Source organism: Sus scrofa, chromosome X, assembly GCF_000003025.6.
Source record: "Sus scrofa isolate TJ Tabasco breed Duroc chromosome X, Sscrofa11.1, whole genome shotgun sequence".
Taxonomy (NCBI): domain Eukaryota; kingdom Metazoa; phylum Chordata; class Mammalia; order Artiodactyla; family Suidae; genus Sus; species Sus scrofa.
The window spans coordinates 22998203-23019583 of NC_010461.5; the positions used below are offsets into that span (position 1 = coordinate 22998203).

Genomic DNA, 21381 nt, shown 5'->3' on the forward strand with positions numbered 1-21381 from the left:
AAGTGGAAAGTGGAATAGCTAAAAAAAGCACAGCTAAGCATTGTGCTCAGTGGGCTAAAATAGCACAATTTTCATTGGGACTACAGAGAATAGAATATAATAGAATAATTTACAATAACGTGCTTGTTATCAAGTACATGTTCTCTGAGGATTTTACAACATCTGCTCTCTTTTTCTACCACTATAGTTGTCCTATATCCCAAGAACCATTACTGGCATGTGGTCCATGGAGGGACAAATTTGCTACTTTGGGTCAATGAATAGCTGCAGGGTGGCACTGAACCTCTGAGACCCAAAGCTGTGATGGATATGTGCAAATAAATCAATAAAATATTCCTCGTTAAAACGACTACCTTACATTTCATAAGACTTATCCATTTCCTATAAATGTAATCTCACCTGATACAAATATATAATAGCTGTGGAGTGAGATTATTTCATTAGTATGGACCGTCCAATCACTTTTTAGACTAAAAATAAAGAAAAATGTTGCTAACTGATCACTGCTTCCCTGATTCTATGCTTCTTGTTACCATGCCAAAAAACTTCTCTCATCTTTTGTTTTTTTTCAGTGGGCAATGAAACGTTTCCAAGGGCCCAGAGCATTCTAATATACCTTGGTGAACACATTTTGTGTATGTTAATGGGAAATTTTGTAGCCGTCACCCAAGAATGTCGAGAACTGTAATAATTCTGCCAGAGGCCACTCTGCCAAAGTAATCTCATTTAGGAGAATACCCTTCTGAAGAAACTATTTAAATAATAGGCAGAAGATAATATGTGATCCAGAAAGGCAAAAACATGAAGTCCCAGGATAGGAAACAGTCATTTAGACCCCTTGGTTAGAAATTCCTAACAGCAGGCTACAGATGGGCAGGGTTTCTTCTTTCTCTTCTCTTTTCTTATTCTCCTCCCCTCCATTACTCCTCTTCCTCCTTCCTCCCTTCTCCTTCCTCCCTCCCTCTCTTTCTCTCTCTCCCTCCATCCCTCTCTCTCTTTCTCTCTCTGTTTCTCCTCCATACACTCTTACTGAAAAAAAATCAGCATACTGAATTTCGGAGCAGATCTGGACCTGGGCAGAATTGTAAAGCAGGAGATTATGTGTCCTTCCTCCTTACATCTTCCATTTTTCTGCACTCTCTGTGCATCCTAGTACCCACTACCTTGGGCTTAACCCTGCTGTCTTACTCATTGCTGTTGAAACTACTGCTACAGCACTGACCAGTTCCTCAGGACCTCTCTCATTTATATTAAGTTATAGGAAGATATTATGGAATCATCTCTACTAGTGACACATTAATTTTTAGATAATCTATTAAAGACAACGATTCCAATGAATGAATTTCTAAAGCTATACTGAAACAAGCGGTGATGCCAACTGAGACAGAAAAGTTGGGTTAAATTTATCAACTTGTTTATCATGAATACTGTAGGTCCATTTCCTCGATCACACAATGCAGTAAAGTTACCTACTCGAAACTTGATCTCTGATAGTAGAGCAGCTACTGAGAGGAAATTGATGTGAAAAAGATCATTCTTGTTTACTGACATAAAATATCATAAAAAGGCCAGGACATTCACGCAAAGACATTTTGACCTGGAGACAGATGCAAAGAAGTGGTATGTAAAAACATTTTTTTCCTGAGGAGACAGGGGAAGCTCAACTATGAAAATAAATGTCCAGGTAAATTATTTAGGGTACTTCTGTGAAAGATAAACTTTTACTTTTAAAATAAAAAAATGAACTGGATGGTTTATGATCTTCTGTGCCATTCACAGGTGATATATATGTGAAAAGTAGCACAATAGTTCAGGACAAAAAACAGCAGATAAAATCTTTTGGAAAACTGGCTTCTTAATTTGTTTCTCTGCCTGCAAAAATCCTACTAAACCCTTTCAATTGGATGACATTCTATATCCTAGTGTCTGAAGAAATACCCAAATGTGTATCACCGGAGAGGAAATTCATTTTAAAACTGAGAAAAGAGTCTCAAATGACTGATGAAGAATAGCTGGATCTATATTCTAGAATGAACTACGTGTTGTCTACCAAATGTTTTTATACACACACATATAACACAGACATTTGGAATAAAATATCCAAAGAAATACATGCATATATATATATAATTATTTTTCTTATAAAAATAAATATCAGTGTTTACTTATTTAATGTTTATACTAAATACAAGTTTTTTTTTTTTTAGAAATTTATGGTATAAATCAACTCCAGGTGACCATGTATCAGAAAAATTTTTCTGTAAAGGGTAAGAGAATAAATATTTTAGGCTCTATAAGAAATATTGTTTCTGTTGTAGCTAGTCAAATCTGCCATTATATTGTGAAATCTGTCCCAGACAATACAGAGATAAATGGGTGTGTCTGTGTTCCAATAAAATTTTACTAGCAAAAACAGGTGCCAAGGATCAGATTTGACCCACAAATCATAGTTTGGTGATGTCTGCTCTAAATTATATTTTCACATAAAATTCTTTGTCCTTCCAAAAGATTTCTTTCTTTTGGAACTCTGGTTCTATCATTGCAGTGGAATGCTGCAGTAGGATTCCAATTTTAACTTCCAAACACTCTTCAATAAAGAGTTGAAAGCATCCTCTAGGAATAAGCAAGAGAAATGCTTCCTTCTATTATTTTCCTTCCCCCTCCCCTTGCACTTCTGCATGAAAAAGACTATTTTTTATCATGATCTTTCTAGTATTAAAGGGAATCTTCAGTCTTTACACTTAATAAAAAAGTGAACAGCTATGGTTGTCCTTAATAGCCACTGTACGCCCTTGTGCAAATGCTTGAATGATCCCACATGGTTATGTGAAAATATGTGTCTGGTTGCCTGAGACAAGTTTCTGTCTTTTGCCTCTGTGTTACAGACACTCCTGTTTGCCATGAGTGTTTGTCTGGGCAAGGTACATTTAAAGTGTATTTCCATCTTCCTTTTAGAGGATAGGAAACTCCCTTGATATTGAAATCACTGGCTCTACCTTTCTTGCCTCTTATTAGTAAATAATTCTAATTTATTAGAATTATCCTGGTGTAACATAATATTCCCTTATGTGTCTGTCCCATTAGTGCCCTATAATAGTGTTCACTTCTTTATCTTTGAGCCAGGTAAGTGTTTTAATATTTTCTTCCAATATAAACCATCAATACCATTCTATCGTCCCATATAAGTATACAAAAAATTTGCTTGATTTATGCCTGTACTTGTATTAACTAATGGATTATTTTTGAAGACTAATTTCTGTCACATAACATTCCCCTGGTTAACAAATTCCACAGTCAACAGACTTCCAAAGTGAGATCACATTGGGCAGCACATGATGAAGCACTCAGCGCATCTTACTCATTTTTTCCCCTTCGAACAGAAGTTAGGAATTTCACAGCTGGAATCTAGGACCATGAGACTCTTATAAAGTATCTTTTTGATGAGACTGGGTGTGTTCAAGGTGGTATGGCCGTAGACTAAAATATCTTTTTGGAAATAATGCTTTTTAAATCTTTATCTCAAAGTTTTTACATTTCTAATATTTGTATAGTTTTAGTAATGAACATAATGTACTGGAACATCAGTACAAGTATAAATTTAAAAATAAGTAAAAGAATATGTTTATGTGGGAGGCACACTCAGAAAAGTATTACTGATAAGAGTACATGATCAGTCAATGATGAGGAATTCAAAAGTCCCTTAAAGTTCTCGACCAACCATCAAATGTCTCCTGGGGCAGTGGTCATGTCTCTAGAAGAGAAACAGGATAGTATATGCAGTAATATGGGATATATAGTATTTAGCAGACCCTAGTTTGACAGCCCATGCTGATATTTTGATACAGATCACTCTACTGCTCACCATCCAATCCTACAGGGAGAAAGTAGGTGCTGAATTTACTGAGCTGTTGATATATTATATCATGCTAATAGTTATCAAGACTATGACCTTACAGACTTCATGTTTCCAAACTTTGCCGACATCTCTTAGACACCACATAATGTTATGCTGTCTATAATAGGCCCTTTGCAGTAAAGATCACATCAACCGAGTAATTCAGTTAAGCATCATCTTGGTTTCAAGGTTGTGTGATGTGGAAGTTCACCCTGAGGATTGCTGCATTGCATGTTATAAATTCTTACCCATCGACTAGTTTGCAGCAACTCAAATTCAGGACCCGAAATGGTCACCTGAATTGCTCAGTCATACTTCACTGTAACTTTGGAGAGGAAATTACACACTTTCAAAGTATTTGCAAACTAGGAAAGAACAATACTTGTGAGAAGGGAAAATAAGAAAAATTAAAAATTTTGAAATAATTCCCCATCTCCACAAAAGTATTATAATTTCTTACTTAAGAGGCCTCAAATACAGGAGATAGAGGAGTGTGTCTGATTGATTCAGGAAAAAATAAAACTCAGCTAATACATTCTTTGTCCCTGTGTTAAATGAATGATCCCCCAGTTCTCTTTCATGTTTCTAATGTGGCATATCTCAAAACAAATACATAGGATTGGAACTTGTACCATGAGGAATTAACACAGAAAAACTTAAGTTCTAGTTATATTTTACTGTTAAGTAATTGATAGTATATAGAGTCACCAAATTCTAGCCCCCTTCTAGAAGAAGAGATTAAGGTCTATATTACAACTACTCTACGGAAGACACATGTTCCTTTGTGCCCTGTATTTATCTTTCATAAAATAACCATATAATCTGTTTATTGTACTAGCAGTGTCTCTTAAGGTGCAAATATCAAACTTTTGTTCCTCTCAGTCACCATTAGATGAACTCTGTGGGACCAATTCTCCCCCTGCCTAGGATGACGTTTCAAGTAAAACTTTTACAATCACTGTTAAATAATGAAAAAGCATTTGGCCACATTTACTCTTAAGGACAGTCTCAAGTTCACAATTAAAATGTCCTCTGTATTCTAACTATCACGATTCCATAGTCTTATTTAGTTTGGAGGTGGGTCTCTTACCTAGCCTCACTCTTAGGTATTATTTGGTTCTCCACCTTTGCCATCTCTACTCCATCTTGTATTTCTCCATTTTTTCCACTCTCTTACTCCAAATGGGCAGCCTATAGGATCAAGAAAAGATTTACTTGAATGACAGATGTGTTTTCTTGGTGATTCCCTCGGAGTATGGCAGATTCCTAATGTCAATTATTTCAAGAAGCACTTCATTTGTGTTTGTGAGAATCATTAAGAAATATTCCAGATGGAGCCATCCAAGTTCATCACTCCTGACTTTGAAAATGTCTCAACTATTGCTGAGAGCTTAGGACACCTCACTCAGTTTCTATTCATAAGGTGGGACCATAATCTACAACCAGTCAGGCAGCAATTTTAGGAAAGATCAAAGATAAACCCAGGCAGATTTCTTCACATTAAGGCTACACTTAACTACATTGCAGGTGGCTTTTAATTCTTTGCTTTCTTTTCCATCTTTTTTCTTTTTTTTCTTTTGCTTCTTAGGGCAGCATTTGTGGCATATGGAAGCTCCTCCCAGGCCAAGGGTCAAATCAGAGCGGGAGCTGCTGCCTATGCCAGAGCCACAGCCATGCCAGATCTGACACATCTACAACCCACAGTTCACGGCACCATCAGATCCCTAACCCACCAGAAAGCCAGGGATCAAACCTGTAGCCTCATGGGTACTAGTCAGGTTCTTAACCTGCTGAGCCACAATGGGAACTCCTAAATTTTTTATTGTTTATTTTGACTTTTGATGGGTGGACAGTTTGACCTCTATGGACTCTACTTGGCAGACTTTTTTATTCAGATGCAAGTCTGTCACTTGTTCCTCTACAGCCCAAATTCAAGGAGGCACAGTATTAATTGTCCAAATGCTATAGTCAACATGGTAACAGGTTTACCTCAAATTCCTGTTTTCAAAGAAATAAATCATTTTGGATCCCTCACTAAGAGCATTTCTTAAGTTTCTTCTCAGATGTACCCACTATCCAAAAGACAGTGTTTATCTTTCCTAAATTTTATATTTCATTACATATGAATAGTCCCATGAATTATATATAATGATTTTTTGGTTTTAAGCTTCATATAAGTGATGCAATATAATTCGTCTTTCTGCAATTCGATTTTCTCTCTTATGTTTTAAAATTTTAGTGTTAATAGCATGTCCGTGATCCAGGATTTGTATATCATTACATCAATGACTCATGATACATGAATATTAATTCATTTTAACCTCTACTGAATACTCCCCTGAAAATGTATAATTTATTGATCCATTTTCTATGCATAGGTCATGTATTGCTTTTAATTTTTCATGATTATAAGCCATGTTGTAATAAATAATTATGCAAATGATTCCCATGTTATGCTTGCTAGTTTTTCTAAGGTATATTCCTAGAGATGCATAGTGATCTTAAGGTATGAACATCCTTAACAATTGTAAAGTTTGTGAAATTGCTCTTTATATATTTACTTATTTATTTTTGCTTTTTTAGGGGCGCACTTGCAGCATATGGAGGATCCCAGGCTAGGGGTCGAATCAGAGCTACAGCTACTGGCCTACACCACAGCCACAGCAACGCGGGATCCTTAACCCACTGAGCGAGGCCAGGGATCGAACCTGCATCCTCATGTATCCTAGTTGGGTTTGTTAACCACTGAGCCATGAAGGGAATTCCTGAAATTGCTCTTTGAAGTCACTGTACCATTTTACACTACCATTGGCAGCATATGAGGGCTTTTTTCCCCCCCAGATTCTTATCGAAATGTGTCTAGCAAACTTATGAAAAATTGGGCAATCTGATGACTTTGTGGTTGTTGCTATTTTTTGGCATCCCAAAAATCATTAGTGAGTTTTTCTGTGTATTTTTTACATGTTTGGGGGGGGTTGTCCTTTTTATTAGGTTATTTGTCTCTCTCTCTAGTTTACAAGTGTCCCATATATTTTGAATACTAATACTTTGTCACTTGTATTGCAAGAAATAGCTCCTGTTACTTGGTTCCTGAGCTGAGAGCATCAATCCCCTTAGGCCTGAAACTGCTCTGAAGCAAGAAAAATACCTGCACAGCCCTGACCCTGGTGAGGGCATCAACTTCACCGACTCCTAGTGCTGCTTTGTAACTGTAGATCTGAAAAATGATATACCAGCATGTCAGCATTATTTACTGATAAGCAATATTGATGGTTTGCACGTGGTCTTGGTGAGGGACCTGGACTGCTCTGCCACTGGGGCAGGTTATGCAGTGGGAAGATGCCTGTGAGACCATCGGGACACAAGAAAACCTGGCTGAGACTCCATTTTGGGTTCTCTAGTTTTGGGGTTTTATGGGCATGCATAGTTGGGTTTTGAGTTAAGAGAAAATTGTGTTCTTGGTCTGAAAGAAAAGGTACATCTTGGTATGGCCTCTGCAAAGGTAGGATGATGGCTTGGTTTTTCCACACGCTTGCTGTGAGGGAGCCTTTGATTGTGATCCATATTGGGACTTTAATGCTGGTGCCTTACTGTCACTTTTCCATGAAATAAACTATTCATTTTTAAGCCTTGTCATTTTTGGTCCTGTGAGTGTCCTTTAGCAATTGAACTCTGGCTAATGCCTTTTGCCTAATCCTTAGTATATAACCTGTCATTTAATACTGTTTACAATGGGATCACTGATTTCTGTAGTTAGAAACATATATAGTGATCTTTACTATTGAAATACTTGTATTACAGACTGTTTGGGTTGTGTTTACAATATGAATATACCTACTTGCTATGTGGGACTAATGTTTCTTAAAAATAAGCGAACTTCTCAGGATATTCCAGAGAAAGTTCATAAAACATTAAACAAAGCATCAGATTTTTTATATACTGGTAACTGCAGTAGCTTGGCAATAGTTCCAAGAAGTTAGAATGTCCACTATCCAAATTTCCTTAATAGTAATGAACAGTTTGCTTGGACTGAATACAGATGGCAAACAAATGTTTGTGGTGGGAAAATATTCTCAACATAATATTCTGGTTTAAAATAAATATTTTTACATAATGCCTGTTTTATAGCATATAATTATAATGTTTAATATTGCTCTACCTTTAGGAAATGAAATGGAGCCAATTATCTAGAAAAATAAAGAATTAAAATTACTTTTTTTCAGTACATATCAGACAAAAATGTATGTGTGTTATACATGTACGTATAAAGATAAAATGACTTGTATAAAATATGCAAGTCATTCATCTATAACTGAACACACTATCTGCATATTTGACTATTTGCATTATATATACATAACATGTCTCCATATAGGGAATGCATATATTTATAAACTCATATAACCTAATGATTTGATTACTTTCATTAGAAATGCTCTGATAATGAGTTCCAATTCAAATATCTACATTAGTTTTAGTATTTAATCCAATAATTTGATAACCAGTTATTTTGTATATTCTATATATTAGACAGGGGTCAAAGACTAAAAATTAGGGAATAAGTAAGATATACAACATGACCTGAGAGAGCTCATAATGTTACATAAGGACAAAACAGATACATTATCAGGAATAAATAAAGACAGATAACTATACTGACCCAGTCCAGGGAGAGCTTGCTTATTGGAAATTGGGAAAAGCTTCATGAAGTGAGTGGCAACGTCAGCTGAAACTGAACACTTAATCCCATTAAAACATGAGAAGAAGAGCTGAACAGACATTTTTCCAAGGAAGACACACAAATAGCCAACAGTACATGAAAAAAATGCTCAACATCATTAATCATCAGGGAAATGCAAATCAAAAGTAGACCTCATACCTGTTACATTGGCTGCTATTTTTAAAAAGCAAGGAATAGCAAGTGTTGGTAAGGATATGGAGAAGAGGGTACACTTGTAAACCATTGGTGAGAATGTAATTTGGTACACCACTATGAGAAATAGTATGAAGGGTCCTCAAAAAATTCAAAATAAAACTGCAATATGATCCAGCTACCCTACTTTTGAATCTTTATCTGAAGAAAATGAAAACATTAACTTGAAATGATATGCACCCCCATGTTCACTGCAGCATTATTTATAATAGCCAAGATATGGAAGCAACCTAAGTGTCCATCAATGAATGAATTTTAAAAAATTGTGGTGTATATACAAAATGGAATATTCTTCAGCGATACAAAGAGTGAAATCTTGCCATTTGCAACATCAAGTATAGACGAGGAGGGCATTATGCTAAGTGAAATAAGTTAGACAGAGAAAGGCAAATACCATATGAGTGCTCTTATATGTGACACCTAAAAACAAAGCAAATATCTGACAGACAGAGAATAGACACAGGTTGCTAGAGGAGAGGGATGGGGATGGGGAGGTGGGAGGTGGTAAGAGAAATGGATGAACAGATTTTTTTCTTTTAGTTTAATAAATTGAATAATATTTTTAAAACAATTATTGAATAATTTTAAAAGCAAATAATTTAAAAAATAATAATTAAAAAACAACTAGGAGAAGATACATAGCAACATTTATTAAGGACAATTCCTTAGAGGGAAAAATAATGGAGATAATGAAACAAATATTCTATTTATTTTTTTCTTTTTGAGACAAATATTATCTTAAGGCATCCAGGGGCTTCTGAAATAAGCAGACTCTGGTCCCCTGAAATAACTTGTCGAGAAATGGCTTTATTATACATAATTTTCCAAAATGTTTTCTATTACATTCCAATACCATTGATATTCATTTAAAAAAACAAAAACAATTAAAATGATTTGGGCACTCATTTTGGGCAAGGAAGAAAATACTCTGAGTCAAATTATGAGCATGGAGAAAGCATAAATTATGGACTCAGTACAAAGATACTTAAGTTTGGATGGATTAGAGCATAGAAAGATGAGATTAATGAAAACTTGAATGGAAAAGTGTGATAGAATGAGATTAAAGCGGACCTTATATGTGAGCCTTTGAAATTTGGACTAAGTAGTAACACAGGAGGAGGCACTGAAAGTCTTTAGGTGGCAGAGTGATATGCACAGTTTCCTGGGTTTAAGACAAATCCAAAGGTCTTTATCTGGCAACTTCTGAGGCCAACTCAGACTACAAAAAGCAATCTATAATTGTGCTGTTCCATACAATAGCTACCAGCGTTACGTACCCATTCAAATTGAATGTTAATTAAAATTAAATAAAGTTTCAGTTTCCCAATTGCATAAGCCACTTTTCAGGTTTTCAATAGCTCCCCTAATGGCTACTGCACTGGAAAGGATTGAGGGTAAGAGACCAACATTTGGTTATTGCCTGTATATAGTTAGTAAATACAGTAAAAAAAAAAAAAAAAAGCTAAAAATACTGAAGGTAGAAAACTTTGGGAATACAGAGAGAGGATTTTTTTTAAAACCACCATTAATGTGCTAAGGAAGCAAGAGGAATTAAAAAATAATATATGGAGAGAAGCACTGGACAAAAAAAAAGTGGAGAAATATGAGAGAAACACCATAAACATGATAAATATAAGAAGGCAAATTATTTCCAGGATCGAATGATAACTGTATTTAACATCAAATTTCATTTTGCTAAGTATTAGAGTATTCTTTCCATAACATTAAAATGGATTAGGGCAACGTTATTTAAAATATGGTGTTATTTAAAATATAGTTCATAGCTTAATCTGCTTGAATATAGATTTAATAACAAAGTCTTAAGTTAATGTCATATTCATAAGTTAGTTAATGGGTGGAGACCTTATTTGCCTTTCATAACATCATTTAATAGCATCATTGCGTGAACAATTGTTAACAAATTAGTAACAGCCAAGTTCGTCCAGTCACTCTATCTGGTTTTCCTTACCTTCCATTTGATTGGTTTTTGTACATGCTTTTAGCCTACTGAAGTAATAGCTGGAAGAATTAAATTTATACTCACAATTCATCTGCACTTTGTCTAACTGCAAAGAAGTCAGCAAAATTATATTTTCCATCTTTCTTCAGAAAGGACGACCGAAGCTACTGTTTGTCATTTAAAACTATCCCCTACATTTCTAAAGTTCTCTGAAATTACATAATACATATTCTAACTGTACTGGTCATCAAATTGTTTAGTCTACTGTACAACAGCATTGACTTGCCTGAAAATTCCATTAAGAAATATCTCTAGAGTGCATTTGACCTTGGTACATTAGATTGAAAACATGCTGACACACTTGCATGGGCTAGAAATAAGCACTTCAAAACAATGGAAAGGATGATAATTTCTCTCAGTTAGTGCATCATTTATATGTGTAGCATTTTAAAGTTTTTTAGAAGAAAATGATATAAATTAAAATGTTTATTATATAGTGCTTTATAGTTTTTACAATAAAAGCACAGTTAATTAAATTTTATCTTGAAACATTATTTCAGTCTGGTGTTACACAAGAGCAATTTTTGAAGAATTGGTCATATTATAAAATATGATTCTAATTTTATTGAAACCTAAATCTAAGGTCAGATTATTTAATTTTTTTATTTTTTAATTAAAAAAATTTTTTTTTACATTTTATGTCCATACCCATGGCATATGGAAGTTCCTGGACCAGGGATTGAATCCGAATCACAGCTACAGCAATGCCAGATCCTTTAACCTACTGTGCCAGGCCAGGGTCGAATCTGCACCTTTGCAGCAACCTGAGCTGCTACAGCCAAATTCTTTTTTTTTTTTTAATTTTCCCACTGTACAGCAAGGGGAAGATGTGGTATATATACACAATGGAATACTACTCAGCCATAAAAAAGAATGACATAATGCCATTTGCAGCAACATGGATGGAACTAGAGAATCTCATACTGAGTGAAATGAGTCAAATTCTTAACCCACTGCACCATAGCAGGTATTCCTTAAATGTTTCTTTTCAGTTAAGCCAAATGTTCTAAGTTATGAAAAACTGTCTTTTCAAAAGCATTAATATGCATTAATTAAATATGTAACAAATGTGTTTCCATTTTTCAGAATAAAAAAATTTTAAGCACATACTGTAAAATTTTAGAAGGAAACATATACAAATTATAGTGGTTATCTGGTTATCTTTGACTCTATTTTTACCTCATATGCTCTACCTGCTCCAATGAGTCTGTAATAATCATGTAGCACTCCTAAAGTGGGAAAAACAATGCATTTTTTGTAAACATAATAAATATCTCTTTTTTTGTCCTTTTAGAGCCACATCCACAGCATATGGAGGTTCCTAGGCTAGGAGTCCAATCGGAGCTGTGGCTGCCGGCCTACGCCAGAACCACAGCAATGCAGGATCCGAGCCGCATCTGCAACCTACACCACAGCTCACAGCAACGCCGGATCCTTAACCCACTGAGCGAGGCCAAGAATCGAACCCACGTCCTCATGGATACTATTTGGGTTCGTTAACCACTGAGCCACAACAGGAACTCTTAAATATCTCTTATTTATACAGCTCTCAACCAGAATGTGCATCTTGCTTTAACTGTTCGAGAAACTGGTCAAAGAGAACAAATTTTCAGTTTCATATAACATGTATATGTTCTAGGAATTGAATGTATAGCAAGATGGCTATAGTTAATAATACTGTATCATATACTCAAAATTTGCTAAGAGAGTAGATCCTCAGTGTTCTCACCAAACGTGCCAAAAAAAAGTAACAACAACAAAAAAAGCGCTATCTGTGAATGGCAGTTTGAGTAGAAATCACTCTGAAATATCACTGTTTTAATTGAGAAGCAGGTATCATTTAATATGTGTATGTTTGAACTATTGGGTTTTCTATTTGTTCTTCAAAAAAAAAGTATCTGATTTCAAAAGCCATATTTTCAATTAAACATTTATTGAATATGACAAATCAGGTACTATGTTAACACCTTTAAAAACAGTACTGTATTTAATGATCTAAAACAACACTATAAAATCATTATTGTTAACTGTATTTTACAGATATGAACACTTATCCAAGGTAACACAGTTTTAAGTAGAGCCAGCATTTCAACCCAGGTTTGTCTAATTCTTCCTGTTATAGAGGCAGACCTTGGAGTTATTGCGGCAATAAATCAACTATCATGATAAAGTCACAAATTTTTTGGTTTCCCAACATATATAAAAGTTATATTTCCACTATACTGTAATCTATCAGTGTGCAATAATAGCATTATGTCTTTAAAAACGTACAAACTTTAATTGAAAAATACTTTATTGCCAAAAAGTGCTAACCATCATCTGGCTCTTCAGCAATAACAAATATAGTACTAATGAAAAAGTTTGAAATATTGCAAGAACTACCAAGAGGTAACATAGAGACACAACATGAGCAAATGCTGTTGGAAACATGTCACCAAAAGACTTTACGCAGGGTTGCCGCAAACTTCCAACTTGTAAAAAAAAAAAAAAAAAAAAAAAATGCAGTTATCTGCAAAGCACAATTAAATAAGGAATGCTTATAGTTGCTTTGAGAAAGTGAAACAAAGCAAAATAGATACTTAGACAATATAGAAAAGGAGAAAAATATATATTACTCAATTCCATAATTCAGAGAAAACCTTTTGATGAACTTCCTTGCTGGTTTACATTTCATTTCAAAACGATGTATAATTGTATAGAACAGGGTCAGAGAATACTGAGTTATTTTCGGCTCATTTTGTAAGCATTTCCCCATGTCATTAAACATTCCCTTGCTGCTTTCTAGCAGTTATGGGAAAGTCCTTTGTTTGATTTCATCTTACCTAATAATGAAAAAGTACAAATTGTTTTGAATTCTACTAAGGTTAATGTTAAGCTTGGCTAACATTTTAATATATATGTCTTCAATTATTTTTGCATTTTATTAGTCTTCCCTATTTCTCAAACGTGTCTGGCATGTTCCCTCCCCAAAGCGGAGGCACACTTACTCTTTTCCTGTCCTGATTGTTCTGACTCCAACTACCTGCTGTCCTCACTATCACTTCCTTCAGGTCTACCATCAAATGTTACCTTCACAGTAAAGTCATACGTGGCCAACTTATTCAAAAGTACAACCATACAATCACCAATTCTGCACTCTCACCATCTCTATTCCCCTTTTATATTTTATTTTTCTTTGTATTATTACCATCTAACATACAATATATATTTATCTCTTTATCTTGGTTATTGTCTTCACACTATTTTGCCAGCTGCCTATGGGGGCAAGAATATTTTTCTTGGAAGACAGCTGTGCTCATCACTATACCACCAATGCAGGAATATTTTTCTTGACTAACTCACTGCTATATCTCCACTACCTAGAATACTGTCGAGTAGGTAGTAGATGTTCAATAAATATTTATCAAATGAATACATAGTCATCAATAAAATTATCACAGTATGTTCCTTTCCCCTCCTTCCCACTGAAATCATTGAACTGAACAATAAAAGGAAGTACTGCAGAGATCCACACGTGAGATTTCTAATAATTAGTAGATTTAAGAGAAAAGGACAACCTCAGGTTTCCCAAATAAAGTTCAAACACTGCCGGGAGCCTATATTTTGGTGGAACAGTGAAGTGAGATATTGTTTTAGGCTGACTTTCTGGGTAACATTTCAAGTCTTGGTATAGTGAACAGAAGCCTGACATCACCAACTTGGGTAAATTTACCAGTTCCTACACTCAAGTCAGTTCAGACACCCAGAGCACCTTGACTCATGGGGAGGTTAGGTCATATTGAATGATGTCCTTGTGATGCAGCCAGAATTGATTGCAGTGACTACTCTAAGCCTTTTCCTAGAATGACAGCCATTTACTAGGATGTGTGGGCACTGGGGAAAATACAACACCCTAAGCGTTTGGGAATTATTAGATGCTAAGTATGATGTGTCTCTAACCCCTGGGGAATTTTAATGCCACCTTGACCCGCTGATCAAAGTGGGGGCTTTGGAAAATCAGATACAGAACGAGTCTTGGGCTAAGTCCATCTATCAGTGAGTTCAGACCACAGACTTATCCTGTAGTATTCCCTTAATTACTGAGTAGGCATTGGCAAAGATTTATGAAGTATCTAGCAGAAACCCCACCTTGGTTTTTGGATCCCAGCAGTGAGAGCTCTTAAAAAAAGAAAGGACAATTTGAAGATTGTAAAACGGTACCCTCCTACAAAAATAGCAAGCCAACATGCTACCACATCACTAGAGAATTCCAGAGATTAGTGCCACCTGCAAAAACTTAAAGGTGCAGCATCTGTGATTTTCATTTAACTCACCTATTTCACAGTGCAGAGGGCCTCTGGGTCTCAAAGAACAGCTGTAGATTATTATACATTTAATCACATGGTGATTCCACTTGTTCCAAAAAAGCTATCTTTACCAGGGCTTTTTGACACTGATACTGGCACCTAGTATAGAGCTAACCTAGCAAACACTTTCAATACAAATCAGTAAAGCAAATCAGTTGTACACTTTCCCCTGCCAAGGGCAGCAGGACATATTCCTTGTCTTATCTAAGGACGATACCATCACCTTGTGTACAGTATAACACTGGAGACTTCGGTTTTACTCACATCCCACTGATTACCTCTCTGGTCCATTACATTGATTATGCTAATTGAAGCTTTTCACAGAGAAGTAGCCAACACACTAGATGCCAAAATTCAGACATACCATCCTTGGAAAGTTCATGGGCCTCATCATTGACGTTACCAGGTAACCAATTATCTATGGCACATTGTGATTGTCCCTCTCAAGTGAGAGACAAGTTCCTGCCACTCAAACTTTGCACAGTGAAAAAAGCAGCGAAATTCTTAGAACTTTGAAGCAATACATACCACATTCAGGAGTGCTTTTCTGATCAACTGTGGTAGCTCAGAAGCTACCTGGTTTTGAAGAAGGTCTAGAAAAAGAGACAGTTCTATGGCCAGCTCAGGCTGGCATTCCAACTGCCCTAGTACATGACCCTAGGACCTCAGAGTGGCAAGGAGGCAAATCTAGACAAAAGAATCAGAGAAGAGACCCCTAGTGTTTTGGAGGAGGGCTAGGATATATTCGGACAAAAACCTTCCTCATCGTTTTGTGAACTATCCCCACTCCAGGGAGGGCAAGGAGAGTTGGAAGAAAGAGGCAGCCCTTCTGGATGAGTATGTGGCAAGTTTGGAACTTACCCAATAGGCTTGTCTGGGCGCTGCAAGGTGACTGAGTCCATACACATCCACGAGAATCTTAAAACACTTACTCAAAGGCCTGCACGGGCTTCAATCACATATCCAAATGGTCTCAACGCACCTCACTCTCAAGGCTGCAGCACCCTGGAAATGGCCCTGGCTGTGAGAGCTTCAGGCTGAGCAGACCTTCCAAGACCAAGGGAATGGGGAGGAGCCTCTGACTGCCTGGATCCACCTGGAGGGTCAATCAGCAATCACGTCCTCTTGATGACCTCCTTCAGCAGTATTTAAAACCAGCCCCTAGTTGGCTCTGGGCTCTCACAAAGAATGTCCGAGTATGGAAAATCAAGGGCCCCTGCCACCTCAGCTTCCCATTATAGGTTGTATGTTTTCTGACACATATCCTCATAAATTTGAATTTATATATCAGTATTCCATTTCTTTAGGTGAAAATGAAACAGAGGATACTGCTGCCAAGCAGCTTTAATAACACAATTAAATATTAGGAGCATGTGGCTCTTACTGCATTCACTTGTGCTTAGCTACCTCTCCCTCTAAACCACAGCTTTGGCTTCAAGGGGGCATTCCCTAAGACAAGAGTCAGGAAAAGCATGGACCTAACTGGTGCATGAGTCTGCATATGTGCTGGAACCAGCTGGTAGTACAAGTTACTGCATTATGGCCTCACTGAGAGATAAAGCCTTGTTAAACTATGATAAAGGGAATTCTTCTCAATGGGTAGCTTTTACACCTCCTGCCTCTCACTACTACGGGAGGTAGGATTCCCACTGTGGCTTGTGGCTTTTTCAATGTTTCAGCTTTTTGGTCTCCTTAGCTCTGCCCTTACCTCTAATACAAACCCTTCACTAAATTCAATCAGACCTTTAAATACTAACTTTCCATTTTCTGAGGAGAACCTGACTAATGCAGATGTGCTAAGAAGTGACCAGAATTGCTCTTTTATTTATAAGAAAAATCTAGAGAACCACTGAAATACAAAGTTCTTAAAAGAGAGTTGTTACTGTATTAGACTCTAATAATTAGATCATTCTACGAATACGGTTCACGTGACATTGAGATGTATAGTCTATGTGAAAAAGCAATTTAACCACCTCAACATACCTGAATTGTAAAGGCAGGGGGAAAAAAAACCCAAACCTGGGATAACAGTGATTTTTTAAAGGATATTTTATTCAGAAAAACGGTAAAGAGGAATTATTTATAGTGGTCACTGGCTTCAGGTGTATACCATTTCTTTATGGACAAGAATGGTAATGGCTGTAAGTGGAGGATTCTTAGCACATACCACCCTTCTGCCCATCAAGTGAATTCTTGCCCACTTCTCTCCATGAGTGTACCTGAAAGAATGGTACATGAGTACAGACTGGTGGGGATAGAAAAATCACTCTGGCAGTTAGATAATTACAGATCCCTGATGCCAGATATTGGATTTCTCTGGCAAAAAACAACCAGTAAAAGCTAAAATCTGTTTGGGTTTTTTTGTTTGTTTGTTTGTTTGTTTGTTTTTTGTCTTTTCCAGGACCACACCCGTGGCATATGCAGATTCCCAGGCTAGGGGTCTAATCAGAGCTGTTGCTGCTGGCCAATGCCAGAGCCACAGCAATGTCAGATCTGAGCCGCATCTGCGACCTACACCACAGCTCAAGGCAACACTGTATCCTTAACCCACAGAGCGAGGCCAGGGATGGAACCCACAACTTCATGGTTCCTAGTTGGATTCATTAGCCACTGAGCCACGAAGGGAACTCCAAAATCTGTTTTGTTTTGTTTTTTTAAACCCCTTCAGTTTAGGTGCTCTCTTAAATGGTAATAGTTGAAAAAGATTTAATAGATTATGACATTTGAATGTGACCAAAAACTTTTTTCCCCTCTGAATCTGTAGTAGCTTACCATTCCCTTGGTCTTTGCTATAGAGCACAGGGAAAAGTAAGAATAAGCTCATGCTTTGATTAGTATTATCTCAAGATTTAGTGAAACTGCATGCTGTAATCTGAGAAAGATGCCCCATCTGTATTTGAACTCTTCTTTAAGATTCTTAGGAATGAGTTCATTTTCAGTAACAAAAAATTACTGAGCGCCTATTATGTTTCAAGGCACTCTTCACACCACTGGAGATCCAGCAATAATGAGTGTTGCTTAAACTATAATGGGGCTCTATGGAAAATAAAATAAGTAAAACATTCCACATGTTGTTAAGTATATGGAATAAAATAAGGCAAGGGAGGTGGATAGGGATTTTTGAAGAATGAGAAAAAGATTCTCAAATTAATAAACTGGTCAAAGTCTTACTGAGAGGCTCTCATTTGACTTAAAATCTACAAGAAGAGAGAAGAAAACCATTGGGATATCTTTAGAAGAGCAGTCCAGGCAAAGTCAAAGGAGAGGAAGGTTGCCATTGAGGGTGTGAAAGCTCTGAGGACACATTTGATCTACTTAACTTTTTAGCTTGGAGCGCAGGTTTTCAGTTCCATCACTATTGATATATTAAGCCAGATAACTGTTTTCTGAGGGGCCTGTCCTGTGTGTTATTGAATATTTACCAGCATTCTGGGTCTACCCATTAGAAGCCAGCTAGCTACCTGAGACAACCAAAGATGTCTCCAGGCATTGCCAAATGTCTCTTGGGGAGCAAAATTGTCCCAGTTGACAACCACTAACTAGAACTTAACATAAATAATGACAGCCAAATACATTTTTCTTTAATTGTACAACCATCATCTGCTTGGCCTGTAAAAAGAACAAATTATTTGATTAGATTCTTTGCCTCACTACATACTCAGTTCGGACTTAGGTCAAAAGGAAAGAACTTCGTGACAGATGGCTTTTCTGGTCTTGAGATGGTATTTATTTTTCTAGTCATTCCACATGTGTTCGACTACATGTTTTCTGTAGCTGTGACAAGGACATGGAGTTCAGCTATGGCCATTAGAGTGCATTAGGCTGGATCTCATTAATGTATATTCATCCAACAATAGGTGCTTTTGTAGGTCATGAAAGCAGTGTCGGAAAAATGTTCTGGGCAGAGCCAGAATTCTTCACTGCACCAGGCAACCCTGTCACTCCCTAGCACCTTGTAAAGGTCGGAAGCAAAATCTGGACAAGCTGAATACTTAAAGCAGCAGTACCATTCAGAGAGGATTTTCAAAATTTTAGGTGACAGACCTCAGTAAAACCCAGATTCTAAGAGATGTTGATTTTTTCAAAGAACCAAAATTATTGGGTTTTGTGGCTATCAATAATCACAGATAAGGGATACATAGTCTACATATATACAAACACAGTTTCCATTAAGTATTTTTAGTTTATGTAAATGGAATTTTTCACTGAGCCTTATTTTTAGGATTCATCTACACTGCTACATGCATTTCTAATCAGCTGTTTCTAACTACTGCATAATGGTCAATTGTTTCTAAAAGGTTTTTACTATACACTCTCCCAGTAAGGCACACGTGGTAGGCCTCCAAGTCTGTACAAATAATGAAGCAATGTAGATCATTCTGCATGTCTCCTCATGGGCCTATAGAAGGATTTTCCTGGGAAATATACATAGTAGAATAGCTGGATCATAGGTCACACTTATTTAGTTTGATAATATAGTGACTGACTGCTTTCCAGAATTTGTTTTTTTTTGTTTGTTTGTTTGTTTGTTGTTGTTGTTGTTGTTGTTGCTATTTCTTGGGCTGCTCCCGCGGCATATGGAGGTTCCCAGGCTAGGGGTTGAATCGGAGCTGTAGCCACCGGCCTACTCCTACAGGAATTGAAAAAATATGTATTCATGAAGATCAGCTTTGCTAAAATTATGAGTCTACGAAAACAAGACTTCACTCTTTTGTGAGAGATGGAGGCAGCCTTTTCACCCTGTTAGCTATACTCTTAAGTTTTCTAGGTGTTTTCCTAGTGTAAATGTCAACTCCTTAATCTTTATTAGTAAGAGCATTTATTCAGACAGACATCATCTTAAAAGTAGTGCTGTGATATGACTAAGAAACATATTCTGCCTGGAGGTTACAGAAAAACAAACAAATAAACAAACAAAAAACTAAACACGTACTGTATAAGAGCATCCTGAGCTTTCTTTTATTCAAACTATTTAACTCTCAAGTTTCATAGTTGTTCTTTCTGGTTTGTATTCTGCATAACTTAGCATTGCTCCTTTTGGTATTAACAATTGTTCATTTAAATTCTGTACTTATTTCATTTAATATAGCTGATCCCCATTAGGAGATGATGCAGATATATTTAGAAAGTTGAGAAAAGGCAGATAATAAACTGGATGGATCTATTAAGACTTGGAAATAGTGTATTGATGCAATCAGATTTTCATTTAAAAATGATTACTGAAGGTACAGTGTAAGAAGTGTGTTCAGCTTATTTGGGTAGAGTAGTACATAATATCATTGTAGTAGAATAGATATGAATTATTTTAGTAAGACAGAGGAGAGACAAAGGTGGCCTTTACCAAGGAAATACCAGCATGATAGAGCAAAGTTCACAAAAAGACTATGACTAGGAAGAATTCACAAGAATTTAAAAAATTCAGTAATTGTTTGGTATTGGGGTGGGCTATCACTGATGACTTTCAGTTTCTGGCTTTGTAACATGATCAAGCAGTATCCCATGTAGAGTTTGCTTGGGCTGCCATAACAAAATACTACAGGTGGGTAGATTAAATAAGAGAAATTTATTTTCTCACAGTTCTGGAGGATGGACGTCCAAAATTAAGGTGCCAGCAGAGTTGGTTTCTGGTCATATACCTCCTCCTGGCTTGCAGGTTTCTGCCTTCTGTCTCTTCACATGGCCTTTTTTCCATGCACATGTGGGGAGAGAAAGAGATCCCTGGCATTTCTTTCTCTTTTAAGGACAACAGTCCTTTCAGATTATGCTCACACCCTTATGATCTCATTTAACGTTATTTATCTCCTTAAAAGCCCCATCTCCAAATACATTCATCTTGAGGATTAGTTTTTCAACATATGAATTGGGGGGTGGGGGATACAATTCAGTCCACAAGATCCCAGGTTTGACATATCTTTTTTTTTTTTTTTTTGTCTTTTGTTGTTGTTGTTGCTATTTCTTGGGCCGCTCCCGGGGCATATGGAGGTTCCCAGGCTAGGGGTTGAATCGGAGCTGTAGCCTCCGGCCCACGCCAGAGCCACAGCAACGCGGGATCCGAGCCGCGTCTGCAACCTACACCACAGCTCACGGCAACGCCGGATCGTTAACCCACTGAGCGAGGGCAGGGACTGAACCCGCAACCTCATGGTTCCTAGTCGGATTCGTTAACCACTGCGCCACGACGGGAACT

At 36.8% G+C, this 21381-nt stretch overlaps 1 long non-coding RNA gene across 1 annotated transcript; it reads right to left on the minus strand.

The window, feature by feature from the left end:
- On the minus strand, positions 3502–16552 carry LOC110257817. The gene is made up of 3 exons (XR_002340819.1): positions 16056–16552; positions 4986–5086; positions 3502–3751 (listed from the first exon to the last, which is right to left on the minus strand). It is a non-coding gene; the product is annotated as an uncharacterized LOC110257817 (long non-coding RNA).